Genomic DNA, 26,933 nt, shown 5'->3' with positions numbered 1-26,933 from the left:
ATCCATATACTGAGATAAACACAGTGAACAGCAAGGTGGCAATATGTTTTATTTGACATATAAACAGAGCAAATGAAGCTACTCTCTTACAGCGCTATATGTATCATGCAGTGTACCACTGGTCCTGAACAAAATTTTAAAAAAGGACTTGCTCAAACAAAACAGACAATATTCAAAAACAGGTTGTGAAATAATAATGTAATGATGCATTTTGTATTGTTCAGCCTGATCTGTAGTATTAATTAGTTCATTTTACCTACATTGAGTCACTTTTACCTAAATGAAAGTAAACATATTTTAAATGATCTTCACAAAATAGTGAACCTAAAGGGAGATGTTACCTACATTACAGAACGAAAGAGAAACGAAGACCTAAAAAAACCTGCTTGACTATTCACAGAAGCAAGAAGGTCTATACTATCACAGGAAAAAAACAATTTCATATTACATATACAAGAAAGAGAAATGGTATAAATAACAGTCTCCCATTGCTAATGATCCCAAGACATAGGAAATCACACAAGGTATTATGACACCATTTCTCTCATTAAGACACCTTTGCTAAGTAATGAGCATACCAAAAATTCTGCAGCTATACAAATTTTACGTTATATACTTTAGCACAAACAGCTGACTTCTAATACAAAGCTATCAAGCTTCAAAACTTTAAACTGTCTACTTATTATCTCTCAAAATCATTTTTGCAACTTAAGAGACAGAAAATATTCTGATATTCTTTCCACTGGTACCTGACATTATATATATTAATTTTTAATGCTTCATAAATACTGCTATATAAATTATTGTATTACTAAAGAATAAACTTTACACAAGTAAACTCTGTGATGATAATGTATGCTGACAGTCAATAGAAAACCACCTCTAAAATTCCAGAGTACAACAATGACACTGTTTTACAGAGCCACAGCATTGTGATAACAGCCTAACTACTATTGCTTCTATTTTAAAGGATTTCATTTATTATTTATTATATATTAAATTTCAGCTTCAAAGAACAACCATGTAATAGCTAATCACAAACAAATGTCAGAAACAGAATCAAATTTATTAAGCTCTTCAATTATAGTTCAGAAAAATTGGGAACAATTTTAAAAGGAAAACACCATTTAACATTAACTGAACAGTAATAATACTGACTAATTAGCTGCACTTCTGACTCAAACGTTTTTCATTATTATATAAAATATACTCTTTCAACTAATTTAAAAGTATCTTCTCTGTTACATGTGCAATTTACAGTGAATAAGAGACAGCTCACTGAGAAAGAGAGTGGTACACCATGTCTTCAATTTAGCAGGAAATATAGATGTTTATCACAATCTTGTTTTCGATTATTAAATTGTACACACGCACTACCAAATGACTTGCACTTATTCCCCAAAATTCTCCTTTACAATAATTTATTACAAAGTAAATCTCAAGTCCTTGCATTAATTTACAAATTCCCTGTTTCTCAGGATTTGCCACATGTACAAAGCTTACAATGAAGGTAATGCCCACATCCCCCTTGCACGCATGTCTGTGTTGAACTCATAGTTGATGGAGACTCAACTGTGAAAAGAGTAAAGAGACAAAATACTGCACACAGAGGGGCCTTTTTCATCTTCAAAAAACACTGTATGAACTTACAAATTAACCTAATTTGTGCCTGAAAATGTTAGTTTCTGTTGAACAGATTTACATTAATTTCTATATTTAATTACATATCTGATTGTATAAAAGAATGATTTTGTGTTAATTGAAATCACTGGTACATTTACACCTCTTACAAAACCAAAGAGTCTTAAATTCAGTAGTTAAATGCATACATACAGAAAATATTAGGAAGCAGAAGGGTATTTGTACCTTTTTTTTTAGATTTTACTACAAGTATTGTAGCTAGATTGTTAACTGCACCTCTTTTTTTTTTTTTTAAGAAAGTTAGTATAATGGTATGATTTTGGTAATTTTTTTTACAAACTAAAAAGCAGAACAAACACCATGCTGAAAAAATGTTGTTACACATACCAGTATTTTGAATACCAGTCAGAGCTCCCTGGTATTAAAAACACATAGAGATTATGACCTTGTAATTTCCATCTTACCAACTTCACAAAAGGCAGCAGTAAGTACAATGAACAAAAAGAAGCCTTTCACTAACACTGATCTCCAGCATTGCAATTGAAAACAGGAAAAGAAAAAGGCAAGTTTTTCACAATAATCATACTTTTAGATAGGACTCACATAATATCCAAGTTCTTCTTGCTCATGGGAAAGCTCAGTAAACAGAGCAACATTAATGTCATTTAAAAAGTAAGTAAAATAAAACCTAAAAAATTTGAAAAGGAAAAATTGAATACCAAACAGAACATGTTTTGTGTAGCTATGTACAAATAAAATTTATTAATTGTAAAATAACTTCTTTAAACTCTGAAAATAAGCATTTTATAAATTTAACATAGCCTTTAGAGTCCCTGCGCACATGCACACACAAAAATAGAACAGTGTTTTCTTAAATGACAAATAAAAGTAATTTTCTAGTTAAAGATGAAAATTAAGATCATCATTCCTCTAATGAAAGCTTGATTCTTAAAGGCTACATCAGAGGCTTAATAAAAATATCAAATTTTTCATGTAGCTAAATACAGTTTCAAAAAGGAAGTTCAAAACATAGAAATCACACAGGAAAAGTGGACACAGGATATCTCTGTCCATTATTTTTAAACATTTGTTGGCTTTCACTTTTTTTAATATTTCTGTTAACATTTTTAGCATTCATCTTCAAACTAGTATTTCTGAGCTAGTAAATACAAAAAAGATAGTAACACCCATCTCATTTAAAACAGACATTTATGGTGTGATGTAACAACACAAAGCAAACGTTTCTTACTTGAAGTGAGCTTTTTTACGTTCATTAGACTTATCAGAATTGTAAAAGAAAAGTTGGAGCCTTGTTTGAGACATCCATAATAGTTTAAGTGTAGATTACCATCACAGAAGAACAAAAAGAAATGGAATGCACACATAGGGCTAATGTGTGTCCCAGGGAAATTGATAAGAAAAAGAAAAATCTTAAGACCTAATGTATATGATCATATATTTCTATTACATCCATGTTTAATATTAAAATTCTAGAACAATAATGAGAGTAAAACTCCAGGAATAAGGATCAAATCATCATAAGTGAACAATATACCAAGTGAAATCTTAATAGCATGTTTATGAGAAAGCATTGTCTGTCACAAAAGCAGCACCAGGAAGAGAGGCATGACCACAAAATCATATGTTTTCTTATGTTTCTTTTTTGATAAACAGCTCATTCAGGTATCTTGAGAACATGAAGCACCACAATAACCCAGTAATATGAAAAAGAATGTACAGTAAATTATACAAGACTGTAATGCAATAACTTGTTCCAACCCTCTTCTGATAAATTATACCTGAGAAACAAACATGTTTTGGTCATATTTTCACTGTGAACTTATTCAAAAGCTTTTCTCACAGTACAAAAGTGACCAGTAGTATTTTGTAATTAAACATACTCATTAGGTGATGAACTAGGCATTTGTGAGGCAGCAGAACTTGGTATACTGGAATTAACTGGAGAGCTGCACAACTGATGTTCTATCACTGTATTTTACTGTAAAGTTTCTAAATTAATTGCTAAATTTTATTAATTAAAGAGTAAAAGCAGATTAGATGGTGGAGGAAAACAAAGTATTAGATTTCGCTCAATCGGATGAGCAAATCACCTTTCAAAAATTCATTCCCAAATCTCACAGATCTCCCATCCACAATCACTTTTTTGGAACAGCACTAGCTGCAGCAGGATGTCTTCTATCACTTATAGTAACATAAGTCATGCTCAACATAAATTTTGAAATATTGATTTTCCCATTTCCAACCATCTTCATATTACAGCTTGGTGTTTCACCCTTCTCAATCAATCCTTAAAAATTCTTAGTTATGTTTTAGCAGTGCAAGACTAACCAGAAGCTGACTGGTCATGAAGCCTGGTATTGAAAAGCAGTGGATGAGAACAAGCCACAGCAGTTATCTACACTACCTATTTTCTGTTTTATTAAATCATTAAGGATTTCTAGTTGAGCTTAAAAATATGAATGAACATGAACGATAGGTCTCAGTATCATCGAACTATATACAGACGTATTTCTGATGTATTACAGTTGAAAGCATAATGCATGGCACTTTTTTATTTAATACCTACTGCGTTTTACCATTTTACAAGTTCAGACAAACGCTTGTACTTTAAATTTTTCCACATTATAGTTTCATGCAGTAAACCTACTTCATATTGCAGCCGAGACGACAGAATAGTCTTAAATATAAAAAGGACAAACCATAGCATGTTCAAATGTTCACGGTATTTACCATGCCCAAACACAATCAGAGACTTAAAATGCTTCTGAATTTTAAAAAAATTAAATTAAAAAAAATCATCTGAGATGCTTCTGATACTTAATAGTTAAGCTAATTTATAGCATCTTAAAATCAAAGTTAATTAGATGAGATCAATACTCAAATTTGAGATATCTGGCAAATTTCTGACTTGATTTGTTAGGATTAGTACTTAATATATTACAAAATCCAGGCAGACCAAAAAGAATTATAGGTAACAGCATCATTAACTACAAAAAGGGGTTTTTTGTGTGAAAAACATTCTAATCTAAAAAAAAAAGAATCATTCCTTCCCTTCAGAACAGTAAACAAAGACTTGAACATAACATAAAAACAAGTAATTTAGAACACACGCTAGTACATCAAGTGCAGGATTTCTTTCAATTTGTTTTCAGACCTACTGCTCTCCATTTTAATTTCCCTCCTCTTTTTTCATAAATAATATTTCTGATGGTATTAGTATCCATTTTCAAAGTTAAGGGGATCTCTACATTTTGAATATTTTGCCACCTCAAAATATCGCTTACATAAGTACTAAAGCAGGTCAAAAAATATTTTAAGAAACTTTTCAAAGCAATCCAGAAAAATTATTACAGGAGAATCAACAACCACATGGCCTTGACATGGAATAGCATTAAATGCCCCTCAAATTTCACCATCCTCATAGCTGTTTTATCATTACAAAGCACACTACCACTGTAAAATAAAACATTGAGAAGCACATGCTACTGCATTTTATGTAGCTACAGAAGGAGTTCCTTCCATACAAATAGAACTTCCCAGACCTCAGTATTTGCCCCCATTTCATTTCTCCACCATCCCTTCCTCCCCTATGATTTCCCTTCTCTCTTTTTCTTATTCCTACCTTTTGTTTTTCCTTCCTTTCTTCCCCTCTCTTTCTATGCACGTCTGTTTTGTCATCTGCTCTCATTTGTTACTTTCTTCCAGCTGGCAGCATGCGAACCCTGGGGCCGAGGTCCCATTTAACCATGTCTGAGAATGTCAAGCAATTCTGGCTATGAAAGCCAGCTACCACCTGGGAGGGGATGGAGGGGGGCTGTAAGTCCACCAGAAAAGCCTGCCCAATAAAAGTCAGCCTCCCGGCCTATAATTATAACCCCTCACACACAGACACTGGGGCCTTGGAAAATGACCAAGCTTTCCTTTTTCCCACCCCTCCTTTCCTGTTCATTCTCTGCACTCTGGCAAACAGATAAAAAACTGAAGTGGCAGTCAACACTTTGGTACACCTCAAGGGTCTTATCTTACTGCCTGAATGATGCCCTCTTGCAAACAGATGCCCCTCCAGCTGTGGAAGAGTACTCAAAAATGTGGAGTTGTTTTTTTCACTGAACTAGAGATTGTTCAAGCAGGGTCATTAAGATATACTGCAGTGCAGTTTCTTAAGTCAGTTTGCAGTCCTTTTTTGCAGTTGCAAATGCCATCCCTATGCTGGAAATACAATTACTGGTGTACTCGCTGTTAACAAAACACAGAGTTTAACAGCCCTTCTAAATTTACTAAAATTATGTCAAAAGAGCAATTTTAACTGAATCCTTGAAAATGTGTACAGGCTACATATATAGCTAATGCTGTCATCAAGGGAAATATACAGATACATTCATCTCACTGTAATAGACACCATTTCATCAGTTACACACCCCATGTAATTCATGTGAAACAGAGGTATGCTGACATTAGTCAGTGCATAAACAGCTGACACATCAAAAGGGTATGTTTGCAGATCAAAAGGATCTTCATCTTTTTATCTGCAGTATTTCTGTTGTGCCAAACTCCAACGTTATTTTTGCCACATTTAAAATTTCATGGAATATTTAACAATAGCTTGGGAATATTTAGCAATAAGCTTTGCCCTCCATTACAGCACCAGACTTTGTGCAAATGCATTGCAGCAACAATAAAGAAAGCACACTGTGCCAGTTCAGTGGTTTTATGGAGAGAAAAAAATCCAACCAACCAAAACAAACAAACACACACACACACACAAAAGCTCAAACAAAAATCATACCAAAACAAACAAAACCCAAACATCCACCAGAAAGCCCCAACACACAAAACATTAAAATCAGTAGGATACAACACAGGTTTTGTGCTAGAGTCTTTGTTAAATTATGCCCTCATATACTCAAAAACACACAAGGAGCTGTTATTATTCATTCTGGAACTGAGCTTTACCAAACAGTGTCACAATGTCCTGTGATACAAATCTATCTTGTCCATAAAATGAATTGAATTACTGTTACAGAAATCTTCCTGAAGTAAGTACCTAAAGCATCCAACACACAGAGAGTTGTACTTTCAGCATTAGCTAAGCAATGGCTGGCACAGGACACACATGTTTTTTGGTAGAAGGAAAAAACTGAAATTGGAAACATTTATAATTTTACATATAAGAAGAAGCCTTATGAATAAACGTGAAGCAGGTGACAAAGGAATGTGTCCAGGTGGGGTTGGAATGTCTCAGCAGGGGAGACTTCAAGCTCTCCCTTGACAGCTCTGCCCCTCTGAGTGCAAAGACGCTTTTCTACATGTTAAGGTAGAAACTCTTGTGTTTTAATTTACAGCCATTGCTCCTTGTCCTGTCACTGGGCACCACTGGAAAGAGCCTATCACCATCCTCCTGTCATCCAACAGTGGTATATTTGTATGTATACATTACTTAGTCATATTTTTCTGAGCTTTTCGCATACCCAAATTTCTCTAATGCTAACTTCCCAGAGATGCTCAGAAGATTTCAATGTTCTTACTAAAAGTTAAGAACTTTTATTTTAACACTGCAAAGAGTTATTTAGTTTTGTAGTGGGGAAAAAAAACTGCATGGTAAACAAAGCTAGCCCAACACAGAAAGCTGCTTTATTTATAAAATCTGGGCCATTTTTTGGTGTATCTTCATCATTGTTGTTGTTGTGATGTAAGCTAGAGCTAAAAAATTTATGAAATAGCTGGAGTAGAGTCTATATTCATGCAAAGAAAAAATTAAAGTGAAAAAAAAAGATAAATAGCTAATCTCCTGCAGACAGGTCTTGCACTGCTTTTATTCAAATAGTTGCAAATACAAGACGAGGTATAGAACAAATGTAGGAAGACATTTTTATTTTGGCTAGGGTTTTACTTTTTGCCAATTGGAGCATTAAGCTTTCAGAAGATAAACACATCACCTGAAGCTGCATGTTAAATGACAAATCTGTTAGAGAAGAGAACAAAAACCATAGGCAAAATGTAATAGAGTTTTAAATTTTTAGGTCAAAGTGATTACTAGGAGGACTCAGATGGCACAGCAGCTGAAGCTTTATTATACTTTACTGCTCACAGGTACATTGAAAGTGCCATTTTACTTAACAACAAAAACAACAGAAATAACAAAGGAAAGAAGTAGCAAATGCATAGCATTCATTCCCATTTATTGAGATTGCGGCAGGATGAAAAGCATATATGACTATCTCTCTGAATACAAACATTTATTCTGGGTTTTTTTTGTGTGAATGTGTAGTTATTTTTTTCATCTCAGAGATGAGAAGAACAAACTGATCTAAATATTTTTCTCTAAAAGATACTTGAACACTAATTACTCATTTTAATTATTGTGTGACTATTATTTTGATTTCAAGCCACATGGTCACTTGAAAGGGAATACTCTAAGACCAATTAATGCAATTGTAAAGCTTGTGAAGCTGCATGAAAGCTGAGGTCAAGAAGAAAAGGCCAGCCATAGAAGTACGGAATGAGCTCAGAACACCAGGTTAGGTTTTTTCCATAGTAACAGTACAAATATTACAGAGGTGCACAAGATATTTCAATTCTGAAGTGTGAAATTACTATAGTCAATATTGACTATTTTGCTTAGTCAATACTGAACTATGTAAAACTTTTCAAGCTGATAATAGAACTTCTGGAGTATTTTTTAATTGGGTTTCTTTTTTAAAAATTTAATTTAAGTTATCAAGAAAGATTATGCACCTTTTTACTGTCTGAAATACCGGGCAATATACACACAGTAACACTTTCAGATTTAACAAAAACTACAGAACATACTCATTAAGACAAAAATACCCTATATTCTACTCTTGTTAGACTCCATCTGCACTGCTGGTGGAGTCCAGCTCTGAGGTCCCAGCACATGAAGGACATGAATGTCTTGGAGTGAGTCCAGAGAAGGGATAATCAGAGATGGAGCACCTCTGTTACAAGGGAAGGCTGAGAGAATTGGGATTGCTCATCCTAGAAAACAAAGGGCTTTCGGGTGACTTCTGCCCAAAGGATAGCCCACAAGAAAGATGCAGAAAGACTATTTACAAGAGCATGGAATGACAGGACAATAGGGAATAGCTTTAAAAAAAAAGAGTAGGTTTTGATCAGATATTAGCAAAAAATTCTTTGCTGTGAGGGTGGTGAGGCCCTGGTACAGACTGCCCAGAGAAGCTGTGGCTGCCCCAGCCCTGGAAGTGTCAAAGACCAGGTTGGATAGGACTTGGAGCAACTTAGGAGCAACATGTGGAAAGTGTCCCTGTCCATGGCCAGGAATTTGAACCAGGTGACTTGTAAGCTCTCTTGCCACAGAAACCATTCCATGACTCTATGGGGAAACGAAAAAAGGAGAGGAGGAGGAGTGGACGGGGAAGGGGAAAGGGAAGGTGAAGGTGAAGAGAGAGGAAAGGAGGGGTAAGTTGGGAATCTTTTCTAAAATACAAAGAAAGCTTAGATCATAGTTAGAAAAAAGAACAATATAATTGTTAAACTACGAAACCATTTCTAATAGTTGGTTTGAGTACAATGTTTTTCAGTATACACTCTACAAGATGCAGATATTCCTCATTTTGAGGGCAGAAAATGAAATTTTTAATTGAAGTGTGACAAGTATGCCTCCTAATAAAATAATTTTTTATTACTATATAGCTGTATAAAGAAAGTCACCCCTAACAAAATGAATTGTAAAATATACTTAACAGAATTAAAAAAGGTGGAGACATGAGGAATTATCTGAAATACAAGGAAGCTTGCATAATAATATATATTAATTTACAGAATTGTGTCATGGAACACCATAAAAAAACCATCACAACTACAAAATTACTTAGGTTTTGCAGGTGTGCATATATATGGGTAAGTATATCAGAAATGGAACACTCTTTGTGGAACACCAAGTATGGCTTATCATCACACTTGAAATGTTTACAGGTAATCCCTTATTGTTACTTTATAGCTAACTAGACTTTAAATTATGAGTTATAGTAAAAGTCTCCACAGGAAAAAAATTGCATCTACTTACAGCATATGCAGCTACATCTCCCTCTTTAAAGAAATATAAATATTTCAAATATTTTAATCTTAATAATATTATAGTATTAGATAATATAATAAAAATTATATTAGAAAATTATTGTGATCTAATATAAATTTCTGATTTAATCCTCAGTCATCAAAATTAAACACCATTGAATAATTAATCAGTGAGACCAGGCTAGAAATAGAAAACCCAAGCCCTGAACATTTTACTTCCAACAGGGGTCTTTTTTCAGTTGTGAAGTCCAGACCAGCATTACATAGCAGAGCACCTTCAATTGCCCTGAAGAAATGGGAAATAAAACTCTTCCCTCTCCCCTTCAGTTTCCATCCTCGCTCATTCACTGTAGATCAAAGGGAATCAGCACAACCTGACACACAAGGCCTATTCCCCTCAGTGATCCAGCAGGTGCTGAGGCCAGACAGAAAGCCTGTTTTCCACAGCCCTTTACCTTGTTTGATCGCTGGTTACTTTTGATCTGACACTGCCCTCACACTAGTAATGACTTCCCCCTCGCAGAACCCACCTCACATCTGTCACCCGGAATAAAGGGTATCACACTGCGCCCTGACAAGGCCTATGGCCATGAGATGTGCTGCCAGCAAGAGGCTCCCCAGCTCCCACCATTTCCAATTCAGCTCCCTTTGTTCTGCTGGGTACTGGGGCCAGGGCACCAGTGACAACAGAAAGGATTATACACCAGCTGTGAAACTGAGTCTTCATGAATTTATATCTTTTCATCTCGGCTTCATCATCTCCCTAAATGCAATGAACTTCATGGTGGTTACGACGAAATACACAACCAACAAATGTTATGGAAAGTTTGTTTAAATCCTCTTTCCCTGTAAAAGAAAAGCTAGCAAATGTCCTCAAGTTAAACTGAGAGGCACATTTTTCCTCCAAATATTATTATTATTAAAGTTTTCCAACTGATGTTGGGGGAAGACAGAAAGCCAGCTGGCTCATACCACTGAACGGCACAGGTGCGAGGAGCAGGGTATGATTTTTGTTTTACTGACAGAAGGTGTTTGAGAGTTACATGAGGAAGTTCTTTGTATCCACTTTTTCCTTGAAACAGGGTATTTCAACAGAAGGTAAAGAAAATAGAGGAGGACTTTAAATCAGATTATGTTGCTTGGAGAATATACAAAATAAAAAAGCATACAGGTTTTTACATACTACACAATAATAATATAAATTTTGGTTTAGCTTTGTAATTACATGTGCTATTGTTGTTTAAATTTCAGTCTATTATATATTAGAAAGACATACATTCTTTTTGAGTCTGGAAGTCCAGTTAAAGAATTGAAACTCATATCACAAAGGACACAATCACACTTTTCCATTCTTCTATAAGCACAGATTTGCATGACATGGGTCACAGCCTAATATTAAGATTACACATTTAATACCCTAAATGACTTTCAGAGTGCTGCATGATCATTCTTCAAAATTAATAAAACTGTGCATATTAGAAGTATTTGGAGCATATTAAAAGCATTTTGAAATAACTTTTTGGAAGTCCTAAGTGCGTGTATAGGAACTCAATTATGTAAACTGCTTAACTTCCGAAACTGAAATCAGATATTCTGAAGAGTTGTAGATCTAATTAACGCTTACACAATTCAGAAATCAGTATCTCCAGTCAGTATTAATTTTTAACTAAGTTCTGTTGAAAAGTAGTTTTTCCAATCATCATCTCTCAAAAGTATCACTCAAACTCCAGAAGCTAGCTGGACTCTTTGGAGGCCTGCTGAATTTCTCATGGCAAGATAATTATGCACAACAATAGAGCATCATGACTTGCTGACATTCCCACATGCGCCCTGGAATAACCCTGAAATGAACAGAAAGAATTCATAGAAAATAAGTTCTCTTATTTTCAGCCCTTTTCCATCAAGAAACTCCCGGTCACTACATTAGCATCAGAAAGATTTACTCAAGTCCATCCTTGCAAGGTCACACAACAACTGTAACAGTTACAGCAAGTCATGACAACAGATGGATTTGTCAGAATTTGTGCAAGGCACTAATTGGGAACATCAAGGCACTACAATTTCTCCTTAAGGAGTACTGCACTGTATTTAAAGTAGCTGGCTACCTTAAGACAAATAATGGTTTTCACAGGTTTTAATATAACTATGGTTTCTTGACAAAATACAGCTTTTTCAAATAAAACAACCACATTTTGTCTGATAATTCAGTCTTATATGTCAGTGTTTATCCCTATATCATCTTTGCTCCAAATGGGTTTTTATTTAACCTACAAGTGGGTTACTAGATGAATATAATGGGTAAAAAATTAGGTCTTCAAAACAAAATAATTCAGGGAGGACAAGTATACAAAATTGTGAGAATTAAACTGAAACAGATCTCTCCTTGATTTGAATTTAAATACAAAGTTGCAGATTTTAAAAGAAAATCATAAGGATGACAAAAGCATTGGAAATATCTGAGGAAAATAGGACAAAAAGTATCTTAAATATTTCTTGGCTTATCTGAACAGAATAAAATAAAATGCACATGATGCAAACTGATGAGATATCTTTGCATATGGCAGTCAATGTGAAGCTTTAAATATAGCTTAAATAACAAATACTTCAACTAGTCTGGAATTAAAAAAAACAAACCTCAGACAAAGGAAAAAATAACAAAACTTAAGTTCAGCATTCTTGAAAGACAATTAAAGTAATAATTAGAAAGACAGCAGATATTTAGAGCTAGACACTTTTCCAGAAACAGATTAAAAGTCGATTGAAATTAGGTATGACTGACTCTGCAGGTCACATCCTACTGAGTAACTGCTTTGTGCAGAGCACAGCAGATCTTACTACCAGCTCGGGTGATACCCCCTACTTCAGGAATTGCTGCTCCTAATTTCTCATCCCTGTTGATGAAGTCTTAACATTCATTCTGATGCAAAACAACAATCTTTCTGAAACCTTGTTTATTGTTACTGGGTGAGTATGCCAGTGTTAATGGTATCAGACAGATAAAGCTAAACAAACTGACCTTGAACAAACTCAGTGTCAGCAAGTGAAAACTGATAATAAACTGTGAAAGTACATAAGGCAAAGACAAAAGTGTTCAACAGAAGGAATGCTTGAGGGGAAAAAAAATCGCTTCAGTCAACTTAAAAGGATTGCAATAACACTGAATAACAACAAGGTGAAAATTATGGGGTTGCATCATAACTACCTGAATCTGAAAAGGAATTATGGTCTGTAAAGAGAGAAGCCCTTTGCCTCCTTCAAACAGTTTGCAAGAGAAAATAAAAAGAAAAAAAGTCTAAAATCTTTGTGAGACAAATAACAACTTTCAGTAAACATTTTCAATACCACTTGCACTATATAGAAAAAAATGAGTTAGCTACTAAATGACATGCTATTTGTATAACAACTAGATTAGCCTCAATAACAAGGATAAAACATTTGCAAAAATCATTTCTACTTCAGAGGAGAAATGGTAAAGAAAAAACATGGCTACACAAAAATAGACCTTTATGAGGAATCAAGAAAATAACATCTTTAATATATTAGGGTATGGTTTTTAAAAAATTTTGAATTAAGGTCAGCATTTAATGCTGCTACTGTTAAACCAAAATTCTCAATCAACAGAAGAGTCTAATTTTTTCGTTTATCTGAATCTTTGGAATTCTGCTTTCCTTTGCTTGACTGGAGAGCAGGGACAGCTTTCAAAAAGATAAGAGATTCTAAAACCATTCCATAGAACAACTTTGATTACAGCAACAAATAAACAATTCCCCTGAAATATACAATAATTAAGTAGAGGAAAATTGCACCTTTCCTCCCTCACACCACACAATCCCCTGAAGCAGTCCACAGTGCTCAGAAAAAACACATTCTTAATAACAGGAATAGAATATTAAGGTTGAATTGTCAGCCTCCATCCATCACAACTCCTCATACATTGGCTATGAGATGTGATTTGTGCAACTCACAAATAATGTGGTGTGTTGTGCCTTTAAAAAAAATCGACATAAGAGAGGCCTTCACCTTACACAGATGCATTTAATTTACCCCAACTAACTTTAAATCAAAATACTTTATAAATTGATATTTAAACTATTTACATAATATTAAGTTAGTGTTTAGGAAGAAAACAAACAACAAAATGCATATGGCATACCAAAATACCTTTAATCACAACAGTAATTCAAGAACTGTACATAGAGCAGCTACGAGATGGTGAATAATTTAGAACTTCATCTGTGATTCACCTCTCAACAATCAAAGTACTGATTTAGGCTCATAAATTCACTCAGAAATAGTTTCAAAACTGAGTGATAAAGACTTTTGGTTTAGTTGATAAAAATTACAGTGTTAATACAATGGATTGGATTTCATCAAGGCATTGGAATACATGTCAATTCAGTGATAAGTTCACAAATTTATAAATGGTGCACCATCACTAAGTTACCACTTGTCTACTAGTAATTTCTTCATCTTTACTCTGCTAAACACGTTTGTCTTTTTAAAGACATTTTTCTACCACTGAAATCCATCGGTAAATGTTTATAAAATGGTAGTATAGAATAAAACGTGAAAATATCAGTGAGAATTTAGACCTGCAATCTACATGGCCAAAGTCTACCTTTGGCAAAAGTATTCCAGCTCAGCAGTGAAATAATTTTTAACTTTGTGCTGTACAGCTGTGCGAGATTTCACTGCTAAGGATGAATCCAAAACCATTTTTCATAATTCCTATCCTCAAACTCAATGTCTTAGGATGTGGTTTCCCCTTCCTCTTATTTTGAGGAACCTATACACCAGGGAACATGTTCAAGAATTAATTTTTCCAAGTTAGTCAGATGCTCATAATCTTTTCCTTTTATTCCACACTCATCTATTAGTTTAGTAATCTTTCATTTTAAAGACAAGATCACGTGGAGCACAAATTAGCAATCCTCTCTGATAAAAATGGCTTACATTCACTCTCAGAAACAGTACTAGTAACACCAATGACTTACACACATCCCAGAAATGGGGGGGGGGGGGAAGAAAGAAGGCAAAGAAACATGACTTTGGGGAAAATCTGACTGCCAATCCCCACTCTTTTCCAGCAGAAAAAAGCCAGAATGGGCTGTAAGACTGGGTGTATTTGGAGAGCAGCATCACTTATAACTGATCTGTCATTTGATTAGGCCAAGCTTCAACTTTAGGGGAGAACCATGGAAAAAGTAGGAGTGAATGTTTCAGCACCCATTGTAAACTCTCTTTTCAGTATTGAAGAACATATGACTTCTGGGAAAGCAAGTTTTTTTAATCATCTTGCAGATTTCAGTAGCAAGGCTTTTCCAGAATTCTCACTTTCTTTAATCCCAAGCCATACTCTCCAAATGATCATAAAAACCCCCAAGCCTCAAAAGCAAACAAGCCCAAAATTCCATCCAAAATCCATCACCAAGAAATTTCATTTTTATTTTTCCAAGATAAAATCTAGATATTTAGTTAAAGCTGCCAAAAAAAAAAAAATCAATGCCATCCACTGATTTTTACCACAGGGATGGAAAGCCTCTCAGACAAGACAGAAGAGAGTCAAGAGCTTTCCTTATTTTCCCACGTTCCTCTCATAAAACCAACAGGGAACAAAACATAGATGAGCAAAAGCAAACCAAGACAAAACAACAGAAAAACCACCAATGACTGCTTTTATTTGATCCTACACTTAGAGCAGACCACAGCATGTAGTGACAGAAGTACCACGTAGCCCGACGAAACCTTTTCACACTCTGAACAGAAAACGTTCAACCTGTGCCAAGTCACGTCACACTGCTCTACATCCATCTAAGTAATCCATCTCAAAATAAATTTTCTTTAGCATAGATGACATGTATATACAGCAAATAACAATCTTTCTCTTCAAACCTGGGTTTGAACATAGGCAAACTGTATTTTTCAAAGGATAATAAAACAGCAGAAGGACATCTGTCATACTGCTCTGGGTTCCCCTCTTAACTAGTGTAGAACAAACCTGAATTTTAATGATTCAAAAGGAGATATTCATAGAGATCTCTTACTTTTTTGTGAAAAATGAGAATTTTTCCAAACAAAAGATTGGCACATACATTCTCCCTAGCTAGAAGGAGAATTTCTCTCTAAAGTAAAAAGCAAAGGAAAGCTATGTGCAACTGAAAATGTGACGAAAACGGAAATTGTAATGCTACATTTATGCAAGTACTACAAACTGCAATGACTGCAATATGAAATTAATTGGCAATTGTTCAATAATATTTGTTTTCAGAATCAGCTGCTTTTACAAAAATGTTGATTTTGTGGTGTACAACATTAGTAATTACTCCTTACAATCAGAAGCCTGTCTTTTCTGCAAGACAAGAAAACAAATTAAAAAAAATAAAGAAAACCATAATCATATGCCTTCTGAATACAATTGCAAAAAGGTCAACCAGTAAAAACAACAATAATTCCACCTGCTGTGTTAAACAAAGAAAATCATTTGCAGTGTCATCTGGAAAAAAAAATAAATTGAACACTACTTTTAAGATAGCCAAATTTGTCAGGAACAAATATGCCTGTAGAATTATATAGATGAAAGAGGGGCGCAGTCTCCTGTGTTAGAGACTAACTGTGGCAGAAGCTGCCTGTCCTAGTAAACACAGCCCTAGCACACCACTTCATGCATGGCAGATTTGATTCATATAGAATGACATCTTTAACAGAATTACCAGATTAAAAGAACAATTTATTGAGGCACACATTCATAAGAGAAGGTACCTAAATATATGATCTGCCTTGTTTCATTATGTATTGAAGTTTCACTTCTTTCAAAGCAGAATTTCCTAAAAAGACCAGACACAGAAAGACATGAAACATGTTTAATTAAAGAAGAATGTATTAATTTTTTTTTAACTGCTGGACAAAAATATTACATTTTTACTTGCAAATATTGCTTGAAAATATAAGCCAGATAATATTATAGAATAAAATATTTAAATTCTTTTTCTTCAAATAGCATGCTAAAAATGGTGGAGCATTTAGAAACATATAGCACTACAAAATTTCTGCACAGCTAGTAGCATCTAAATGCAAACCAACCACAGAGAAATACTCTTCAGATCAAAAGTGTTTATACCACAAAAACCACCAAGTTTTCAACTGTCTTTAATGCACATTTAGTATCTTTAATCACCTTCTATTACCTTGTCGATCTTCAAACTTAAAATCTATTGCCAAATGGCAAGTAGATATTGATCTGCAGACACAGAAATACCTAGACTTTACCAATTGTTGAATTAGTGTCACCACATTTCTATGCATTACTAAGTAAATAGCTTAAAATTTACAAAAATAGTCAAAATAGGCATCTGGATATACTTCTTAATTAAAATGTACTTGAAATTTTCCTTACAAATACTTGTAGCTTGAGAGCGGGAGCTTAAAATATTTGTTTCAATATTCTACTTGTGCCTGCTTTAATGTAGAAACCACACTATCATCATCTTCATAAGATTAGAGGAAATTACCAGCTAAGCCAAAGTTAACAATAAAAATAAGGAACTTAGCATAGCAGCTTTTTGCCTTACCTCACCCAAATTTTATTTTTGGAGGGTGTCAGTTCACAGATATATTAGGTCTCTTTCTACAGTCCAAGAATCACTATTGCCGTGTAAAAGCACAAGCCAATGAACTAAACCAGCAGTATCTCACTGTGAAAATCCAGGACAACCCATTTCTATCATACTTTTCAGTCCCAGACAGAGTGGTTTATAGGAGAGGAAAACAATGTGATCTACCTGAATTTATGTTGTAATGCAGCACAACTGTCACGTGCATGAAAACAACTAGGCCACTACCAAAGTATCTGAAATGGCGGGAATACCTTCAGAGAAGTTTGGAATTTCCAGATAACTTCTGCCACCAAGAATGAAGCATATAGAGGAGGCAGCTAGTGGCCTTCACAGGACACGACAGTCCTACCAGATAGAATCACAAGAATTTTGTTGCCTTACAAAAAACTACTTCCACCAAAGGATGATAGTCCTCCCAATTTTCCATTTGTATAACAGAACTAGTAAGAAAGTAGTACCATTCAAGTTAAAAATTCACTGTCCACATAGCTTTTTTCCCAGCAAAAAAATAACATCAACCACTTATCTCTACAGGCACTGCAGTTTCATTCATTACACAGAGGACTAGCATCACAATCAAAAAAAACAAAAGGTCAGCTGTAGCAATCCTTCCAAAACAGTTTATTTGCATCACCTTTCCCAAGCAAGGCTAAAAAAGAAAAACAAAAAAGCACAGAACAGCTACAAGATGTACAGAGAGCGAACACCCACTCTATTTCTATCTCATTAAAAGCATTCCAAAACTTCCTGAAACTTTGTTGCAAACACTTCAAAACCTGGAGAAATTGTAGTCTAGTAGCATCAGTAACAGCACAGTGTTTTCCAGACTGTACATTGTTAAGAGACATTATAAAAAACCCCAGCACATTAGCTCAAGAATGAACTCTATAGGAAGAATAAATCTTCTAAGGAATTCTGGGATGCAAGAGATGTACTAGAAATGAAGTAAAACAGTACAATATAGAGCTGTTATGAAACCTATAAAGTATAAATTTTTGAAGTGTGCACCATTAAGGTATTTTCAAAAATGCTTAAAACCACAGAAATTATCAACTACTATTTTATTCTAGAAATTACTATCTTTCTGAAATAACAAATATATTTAAACAGCCTTATGTAGTAGCTGAAATCATCCAATTCAAGAATACAATCACAAATCTCTCACTCATGTTATACAATGTAAGTATTCTCTACATAGCTGAGTAATTCCCTGTATTTTCAAGAAGCTGCACAAGATTAACAGCAAACACTCCGCCTCCCACCAAAACAATCCAGCAATTTCAGTGTGACCAACAACTTTCATTTTCACATATTTTAAAGAGCAAATCAAAAAAGATACTGAAAAACTTCAGACTACTTGAAAGAAAACTATAAAACTGCTTTTATAAAAGCATCTTTTAAAAACTCTAAAGTCTCCAAACATGAACAGACTGGGAAACACAATAAAAGAGAACTGTGCAGATGAGAAGACTTGCAAAGCTGACATTTTATGCAAAGCAAACACCTCTTTTGTCACACCTAATACACCTTGCTGCAAACCCTGACAGTGGCGAATTGCACAGATGTACCTCTGGCACAACAGCACAGACAGCATCAGCAGGGTGGCATCACCAGACACACAAGGCCTACCAACAAATCCTCTGGGCACGATTTAATGCGTTAATGAGGGAGACCATGGCAGAGCCACGGCCTCCAACAGCAGCACCACGTGCAATCACTACTGCAAAAATGCAGCCTCTGGAAGCAGTCCCAACAAGCCTTCTGGAAAACTTCTGCTGGCAATGCACACTCATCCACAACAAAGTTGGCCCATTGAGGCATTTACCAAATCTAGTAGTTTTTTCTCTTGGGAGTGAGGAAAATAAAAATACATTATGAAAACCTTACCCTTGGAGGTATTTTGTTTGTTTTTCTTTACATTCAAGAAGAAAAACATTTAAAAATAAGTACTTCCCAATCATATTTGATCTTTTTCATGATTTTGTAGTCTAGATTTTTTTTCCTAATTTCCATTTTGATGTTTCAGATAGAAAAGATTCTTAAAGCATACTTGTAATTTACCAAGGTGGTAGGAGAGGGAAGACCAGCAAAATCTTCTCCATTGCTGCAGTTTAACCCCAGGCAGCAGCTCACTACCCACAGTGGGATGGGGAGGAGAATCAGTAGGGTAACAGTGAGAATACACAGATACACACACACACACACACACACATATATATACAGATATATATATAAAAATCTCACAAAAACTTGAAAGAATTTAAAATAATTTTGCTGTTTCAGAAAACTGTAATTTAATTGCATAATGACAAAATAATGTACAATTCCCAGAGAGACATAGACAAAAAAAAAATCCTGAAGAAATCACATTTGGATGCAACAGAACAAGACCAAATGGAGACAACCACAAGCTCGTGTCTGAGGATCACCCCAGAAAGACAATTTTTAGGGAAAGCCTCAGATACAACAGATAACTTTTAATAGTCATTACTGGAAAATAGTAATTTAAAAATTAATTTAGAAAAACAAACTATACTAAACAAGGAAAAGGAGGAACACTAAGCTAAGGACTCTTAAAAAACTCGGGGAAAGCTACACATAGTTCTGAAAAGCAGAATAGGATGTTCAAAATTTGCTACAATAACTACAAGAGCACCTATGTCTAAAGTTCAGACAAACACAGTTTTTTAAACATTATCATTCTGGATTAAAAAAACAATGACAATTGAAAGGCCAGAGCAAATTCTAAAATAAATAATGCTGAAATCCCTAGGATGAAAGTGCATAAAGTGAGCATGAATGATAAATTTGCAATTTAAGAGTAAATCCAAGTATAAATGTAAAAATTTACTCACAAGGGGGACTGATGCTGCAGTTTAAAACTCATAAGAATTTAACCTTCACTCAAAAAAGACAGTATTTAGGATGGTTTCAGCAGCTCAGTCTCCGTGCATATTCAATTTGCCCTGTAACATTGTTTACCAACAATGTAGCATTTTGGACAATACAACTGCCTGGAAAAGCACCTCCATATACCCTCAGAGAACACACATTTATATGCATGCTCCCAGGTACCAGTCACTATAGCAAGATGAGAGGAGAGAATGCAGACATCTGTAGAACTTGTCATCTGACCTCTTATACTGAAAACTGTAACCTATATAAGTTACAGTGAATTTCTTTGGGAAACAAAAGTGTTTTCCCACAGCTTCAGAAATTTGACAAGTTCATTCTTCTAGCTTCATAAAGATAAAAAAGTTTAACTGGAATTTGCTGAAAGAAATTATATAAACAAAGATGCCTACCTGTCATTCATTGCTTTTACATAATCTTGTCTCTGTCGTATACAAATAAAAAACATATTTGTATTATCTTTGATTGATGCAAATTACCACTATTTTAAAATAATGATACTGACAGTTTTAAGGGATTTGCTTCACAGCATCATACTTATGATCTCTTTCAGTAAGCATCACAGCTCACTGGGAGAAATATTATCAGTTTTGATTTATTGCTACCCTTAGTGAATGGCTGAAGAATCTTATAAAGTACCACATGAGTCAAGATACCAACTTAACAGATGAAGAACCTACAAGTGATTCATCTGGAGTTTGCCAGTGCTCTCTTTGACACAAGATACCACCAGATTAAAACAAGTAAACAAAAAACCCAACAAGAAAACAAACAAACTACAGAAATTTCAGCTCCATTTAGATAACTTTAGTATCTCACAGCATATATTTTAGTGGAAGGATTTTTTACTCTAGTATAATGGACTTTGGTTTGTGACTAAAGTACTGTAGTACCAGTGATCCCAAAGGACAACTAAATATGGATATTTCAAACAACTGAAAAGGCTCCATATCCAGCTACCAATTCCTGGTCATCAAGTTTTTAATTAAAAGCTCAAATAACTTATTCAACAACAAGAGCAGCCAAAAAACAAACAAGAGAAACAAAAAGCAGAAGTGCCTACATTCTAACTCAAAATTTAAAACTCACAATTTCCTGAAATTTTCCTGTATATTCCATTTAGAATTTTTGAATTACCTCCATCCATTTGGATTTTCAATACTAGAATCTTCAACACTGAGAACATTATTTGTTACAGTTCTTCCTAAGCTTGATGTACAACACCAACATGGCAAACCATTAATGCACAGACATAAAAAGATGTCACTTGAATGTATAAATAAACGCATTTACCCTTTATTAAAATTATATGCAAAATACATCATCTGCAAGTATAAAATGGAAAATCCCCTTATAATGCTGACCAAACAGTAGAAAAAAAGTTTTGTATCAGCCACTTTTCCACTCTTTCATACCATCACTCACTTCTTTGTAATTGTATAAATCTACAGCATATGTACTACACACTTTTATATATAGAATGTTTATTAAAAGTGGTAACAAATTACAGCCCAAAGATATGCTTCAAGTGGTATAATGCCTAATTTTATATTAATATCAAAACTGGAAGTTTTTTAAACAGTAGAGTAGGTACAGTCATTAATCAATCGCACATAACCTGAAAGGAGTCAAAAAGTATAATTAATTCAGAAATACAGATTACAACCCCAGCTGTTGGTGACTTTTAAATGCGTACACACACACACTGTACATGTCAAGTAAACTCACAACATCAAAATGCAGTACCTGTCTAAAGAAACAATAGAAAAGAAGCAGAGAGTGGTGAAACCATACAGCTGACCTTATTGAGACACTTAAGAATTGCTCTTGATAGCAATCCTGGCAGCTGAAGGGAACACAGGGTCTGTGGAACCAGCACAATAGTCAGAAATTATCTGCCACGCATTGGCAATTCCCCACAGCTCGGACTGGGAGCTCGTCACCACTACAAAGTCAATGCCGCCACCTAAGGGTGACAACACCGCACTGTGTTCACTGACACAGTACTTAAAGTTACATTGAAAATTGAAAATTGAAGTACACAAGTTATGCCTTTTTCCCTTCTATTAACATCACACTTGGCATAAATGTTTCACTGCAGGAACAGTATTATAGAAACTGCCCAAGTCAAAATGCAATGGATCGAAACAAAAAAAGACAAAAAACAAAAAAAAATTGAACTCTAAGGAATAAGGTTCTGTAAGTTAGATTTCTAAGATTTCTAGAATCATTTTATGTCGTTAAAAAAATTCATAAAGTAAATGTTTCAGAAGAGCTTGTCAAAAGACAAACTTCTCCATAGCATTTTTACTACCAGACAGATGTCTCATGTAGTTCTTATGAAAGCATGACTTCCTACACCTCATCTTAGTATCAGTATAGCTGTTAAACGCATTTTAAAAACGCTGAACCTTACTTTTATAGTACATTAGGTGGTTCTGGAGTGTATGTAAACTGTTTGAGAGACTAAAATACAAGAGGGACTTCATCATTACTAGTGCATACTACCAGCCTACCATCTCCACAAGGTTTTTGCTTCAGAAATCTCTAATTTAGTACTTGACAATAGATGAAACATCATTATCCAAAGCTATGATATACATCGTACACAAGAGAGAAATCCATCTCAGTAAGTACAGAGTCCTTTACTGTGGGGGTGGGGAGGCTTTGGACCAGGTTATCCAGAGATGCTATGGGCTGCCCCATGCCTGGAAGGGGACAGGCTGCATGGGGCTTTGAGCCACCTGGCCTACTGGTGCAGTGGTAGTGGGGTTGGACCAGACCTCTTTAAGGTCCCCTCCAACCCAAATCATTCCATGACTCCATGATCTTCCTGAATATGTACATAAACTTCTAGTAAGCAACTAGTTATTGAGAGATGCTAATTATTCAGGACAAACAAGTCCTAAGAAGGATGAGCTACATGACATTACAAAGCTGTGAGATTTAGTGTGTTGCTTGCTTAGTTAGCATCAGTAGCTGGATTTGCTGAAGCCTTAGGCCAGAAGCTGTGAACTTAGACCTAGATATACTTTCAGCCAGAATAATTTACTTAGTCATCTTCGTAGGAACTGGTACAGCGCTGTGTTTTAGCTCTAGTATGAAAAGAATATTGATAACATAGTGACGTTTTGGTTGTTGCTAGGCAATGTTTCTTATATTAAGACTAGTGGTTTTTTAGCTTTCCATCCTCTGTGCAGGTGCACCTGAAAAAAAACAGAGAATAAGAAGGCTACAGTTGTCAGCAGAAGCTGTAACTCAATGAGACAAGAAATCAAGGGCCTGCCTGTGTGGTGGACATGGAGAAAGAAACCAGGGAAGTGCTAGAAGACCACAAACTAAAAACTACCATTAGATCAAGGCATGAGAAGAGTGTGTGAGAGGTGGATGCATAAGTCACAAGGGTTGACTTATGACAAACCACATTGCCTGAGGTTTTCTTTGTTCTGGGTCTCTCTTTGAAGGCACCCAACCTTCACTGACCTGATACTAGATCTCTATTAAACCTCTATTTTTATAAATCCAGCGTCTGAGATTCTTCTGCAGGAAACCTCGGTGACATCTGAAGGAGAAGGAGGTGCCTGTGTCTGCAAAGAAAACCAGAAGCAGGGTCCTTCTGAACATGGGGTTTTAATTGTAAAAATAGTAATTGAAGGGGAAAGTCTGTAAATCTGAGATTTTCAAAACCTCAAACAATGATATAAAGTGGTTCAAAAGTATTTTGGGAAAGTATGCCTGTAGAAACATGGGAAATCAATTCTTTTCTGAAATTTCTTCAAGTAGAAGAACAGTTTTAAGCAACTGCATGTAAAAAGAGAAATAGCATATGGAATATATTGTGGGGGATGGAAAAAGGACAGGGAAATTACATTCTTTTGGAATATTTTCCCAAAAAAAATTCTTTCATTTACCTGTTAGCATTGAAACAAAGTAAATTATTATACATTCTAAACATTTGACACTGTGCAGTTTATAAGCCCTATAATACATTCTTCCTGAAACAATTTGCCTGGGCTAAACTCAAAGCAAAATACTCTCCTCTCAATGTTTGTGACACAAGGTACAATGTTGAAGTAAGTGTTTTGTAGATGAGAAGTATGAAGCAGGAAGGGAAATGGTTCCCAAAGTAAAAACAGAAATGGGGAGGGGAATATCATTAAAAGACAAAAATAAATCTATCAGCTTACACAATACTTTTTATTCAGAAAATATGAGAATTAAGTTTATTTTTTACTATACACTTTTATACTAAGTTTATTCCAGTCAATGCTGTAAAAGCATATGTTAACTGTTTAATTGTGGAACAAAACCGTAATATTCTGTGTAGTCTACCTTAATTCTTATTTACTGAAACTAAAACATATTTTTCACATATCTTAAGCATTGTAGTTTCTATCAAACATAGCATCACAGTTAACTTGAATTTAAACTCTTGTCTGCTACAAACAGCAAAGGTAAGCAGAACCCTTATAGAATACCCATCTTAAAAAACTGCTAAATAGCCACCTGTAAAATATGTACTTTAAAAGTGTTATCGCATATCAAGTATATTGCCAACTGGACCAAAACTGGGTTATCTTGAACTTGAAGACTCAAGAGTCTAACGAAGAAATAGAAACACGGCCAAGTTATATTCTAACTGTCTTAATGAACATATCTGGAAACCATCAAACCTCTAATTTGCCTTTAAGGATCCACTTCACAACATCATTTTATTGGAAAGGAAGAAGTGCTGCCACAGCAGCTACTATACTAGCTCATCCACTCTTAAATGAGCTTGTAAAAGAGAATAGAGAGCATGGGAACAAAGTATAGAAGGAGGAATACTGACATTCTCTTACAATTTCAAAAACTCCATCCCACTTTATCTTTAAAAGCTCTCTCCCATTACCTGTATCTAGTTCACCACAAAAATCCACAGATGCTAGGTGGAATAGAAAGGAACAAACTTGTAACTACCACCTGGTTAAGTTTTGGCAACAATTGTAACATAATTTTAGCCATTAAGTTACCCAGTTAAGGAAAAGTAACTAAAAAGAAAATAGTGTATAAAATCAATTCAGTTAAGTGGAGAAAGGTTTTCTTCAGCTCTACATTGAGCTCCTAAATCTAGATCTCCTTTATTCAAAATAAAGAAAACAGAGAGCTTGCACAAAAGCTTCTGGAGAGAACCCTTTCATTTGAGTGCACTGTAGTCACTGAGTTCTGCATCTCAAAAATCCTTTAACATATTTTAGGACGCCACCATTCTATTGCAATAAAAGCCATCCAGGTGAAGTACCCCCTCTCTGTGTCTCAGCTAGATTACTACACATTAGTGTGGAACAGTTCTCTGGCTTTACATCTAAGCTAGGTACTCTTTATGTCAGGTGGAAAGATTAAAAACAGCAATTGGTACAAAGATAACAATGAAATCAACCTATCCATCTGCCACCAGCTTCATTCACATTGAAAATTCACATGATGCAAACACAGAAGTTATAGCACACCATATCAGTCACAAGCATAAAATAGGAAGTCCAACTAAATTCAGCCAAGAAATTAAGAAATTTTCTAGTTTTGCTTGGACAGAGCTATAATCTGCTCTTCCATTTACACTGAAATTCTGTGAGATTATTCAATTGCATCAGACTTCTTGGGGGTAGATCAAGAGACACAACATGGCGGCACACTTCATAAGTCCTAAAAAGTTATATTTTTTTTTATTTTTACTAGGTCCCAGTTTGGCCAGTATGCTTCAGAGAAGAGGCTCAGCATATAATTTTCTGTCATTCAAAGGACAGAGGAAAAATAAACATATTTTGAAGAGATACAAATCCTAAACAGTTATGCAAATAACAACAACCTTCTGTTGCTGAGTTAGCCATGCAACATTAACTTTTTCCTCCTACATTCTTTGTCCCATTTATTAATTGCAGCTTTTGCTTATTACCATGAAATAATCAGCACTTCAAAGACAGGAAAGGGTCTATTTTTCTGTGAAATGTCTAGCATATTCAACAATCAGAACATAAATTCTCCTTTCTCTGCTTCTGCTCAGCAGTCTGATAACAGAGTTACTTAGCAACAGATGAAGCAACTGAACTGTGTTGCCTGATCCACACACATTTTACTGCAAAGTAGCACTCACAAAGTCATTATTTAGCTGATGGTTGCCTCTGCCTAGATGTATTTTTGAAGTGTAAAATCCATTAGTGTGAGACAAGCCTATATGAAAACTCAACAATCATGTACTACCTGTAATGCACTACACATTTTGAAATTAATAGAAATTGCCTATAAGAGTCATACACATGATTTTAAGTACCTCTGAGAAAGGAATAAACAAGAAAATGCAAAACATAAGACTATTTACATTATTTACATGGATGCTACAGCATTTGCTTAAAAGGGGAGGATAGGAGTCCTCCTTCTAGCATACTGACAATTTATGAACTTTAAATACACAGACCAAGCCCTTGTGTGTCAAGTACACTTTTCTTGCTACAGAATATTTTGATTTCAGAGAATGAATGCTTAATCACTTTGAAAATACACACACACACAGCAACACATATCTCCCCAAAACACCTTCTTCACCAGTGGAGCAGGAAGCAATATGTGCCACACCAAATATTAAGGAGATTTTTTAGAAGGGAGAAAAGTAACCCACAGAACTTGACAAACCATTTGCCGACCATGACTCCCTTT

General features: G+C 34.9%; 1 protein-coding gene and 1 long non-coding RNA gene across 2 annotated transcripts in view; both read right to left on the bottom strand.

Annotated features, from left to right (window-relative positions):
- Positions 1-26,933, bottom strand: part of FBXL17 (F-box and leucine rich repeat protein 17) — a 268,473-nt gene that overhangs the window by 221,574 nt on the left and 19,966 nt on the right. The window lies entirely within an intron of this gene.
- LOC143691964 (uncharacterized) lies at positions 21,518-23,805 on the bottom strand. The gene is made up of 2 exons (XR_013179781.1): positions 23,727-23,805; positions 21,518-23,449 (listed from the first exon to the last, which is right to left on the bottom strand). It is a non-coding gene; the product is annotated as an uncharacterized LOC143691964 (long non-coding RNA).

This window comes from Agelaius phoeniceus, chromosome Z (genome assembly GCF_051311805.1).
Source record: "Agelaius phoeniceus isolate bAgePho1 chromosome Z, bAgePho1.hap1, whole genome shotgun sequence".
Classification (NCBI taxonomy): Eukaryota; Metazoa; Chordata; class Aves; order Passeriformes; family Icteridae; genus Agelaius; species Agelaius phoeniceus.
This window is presented reverse-complemented; position numbering and strand designations above follow the sequence as displayed.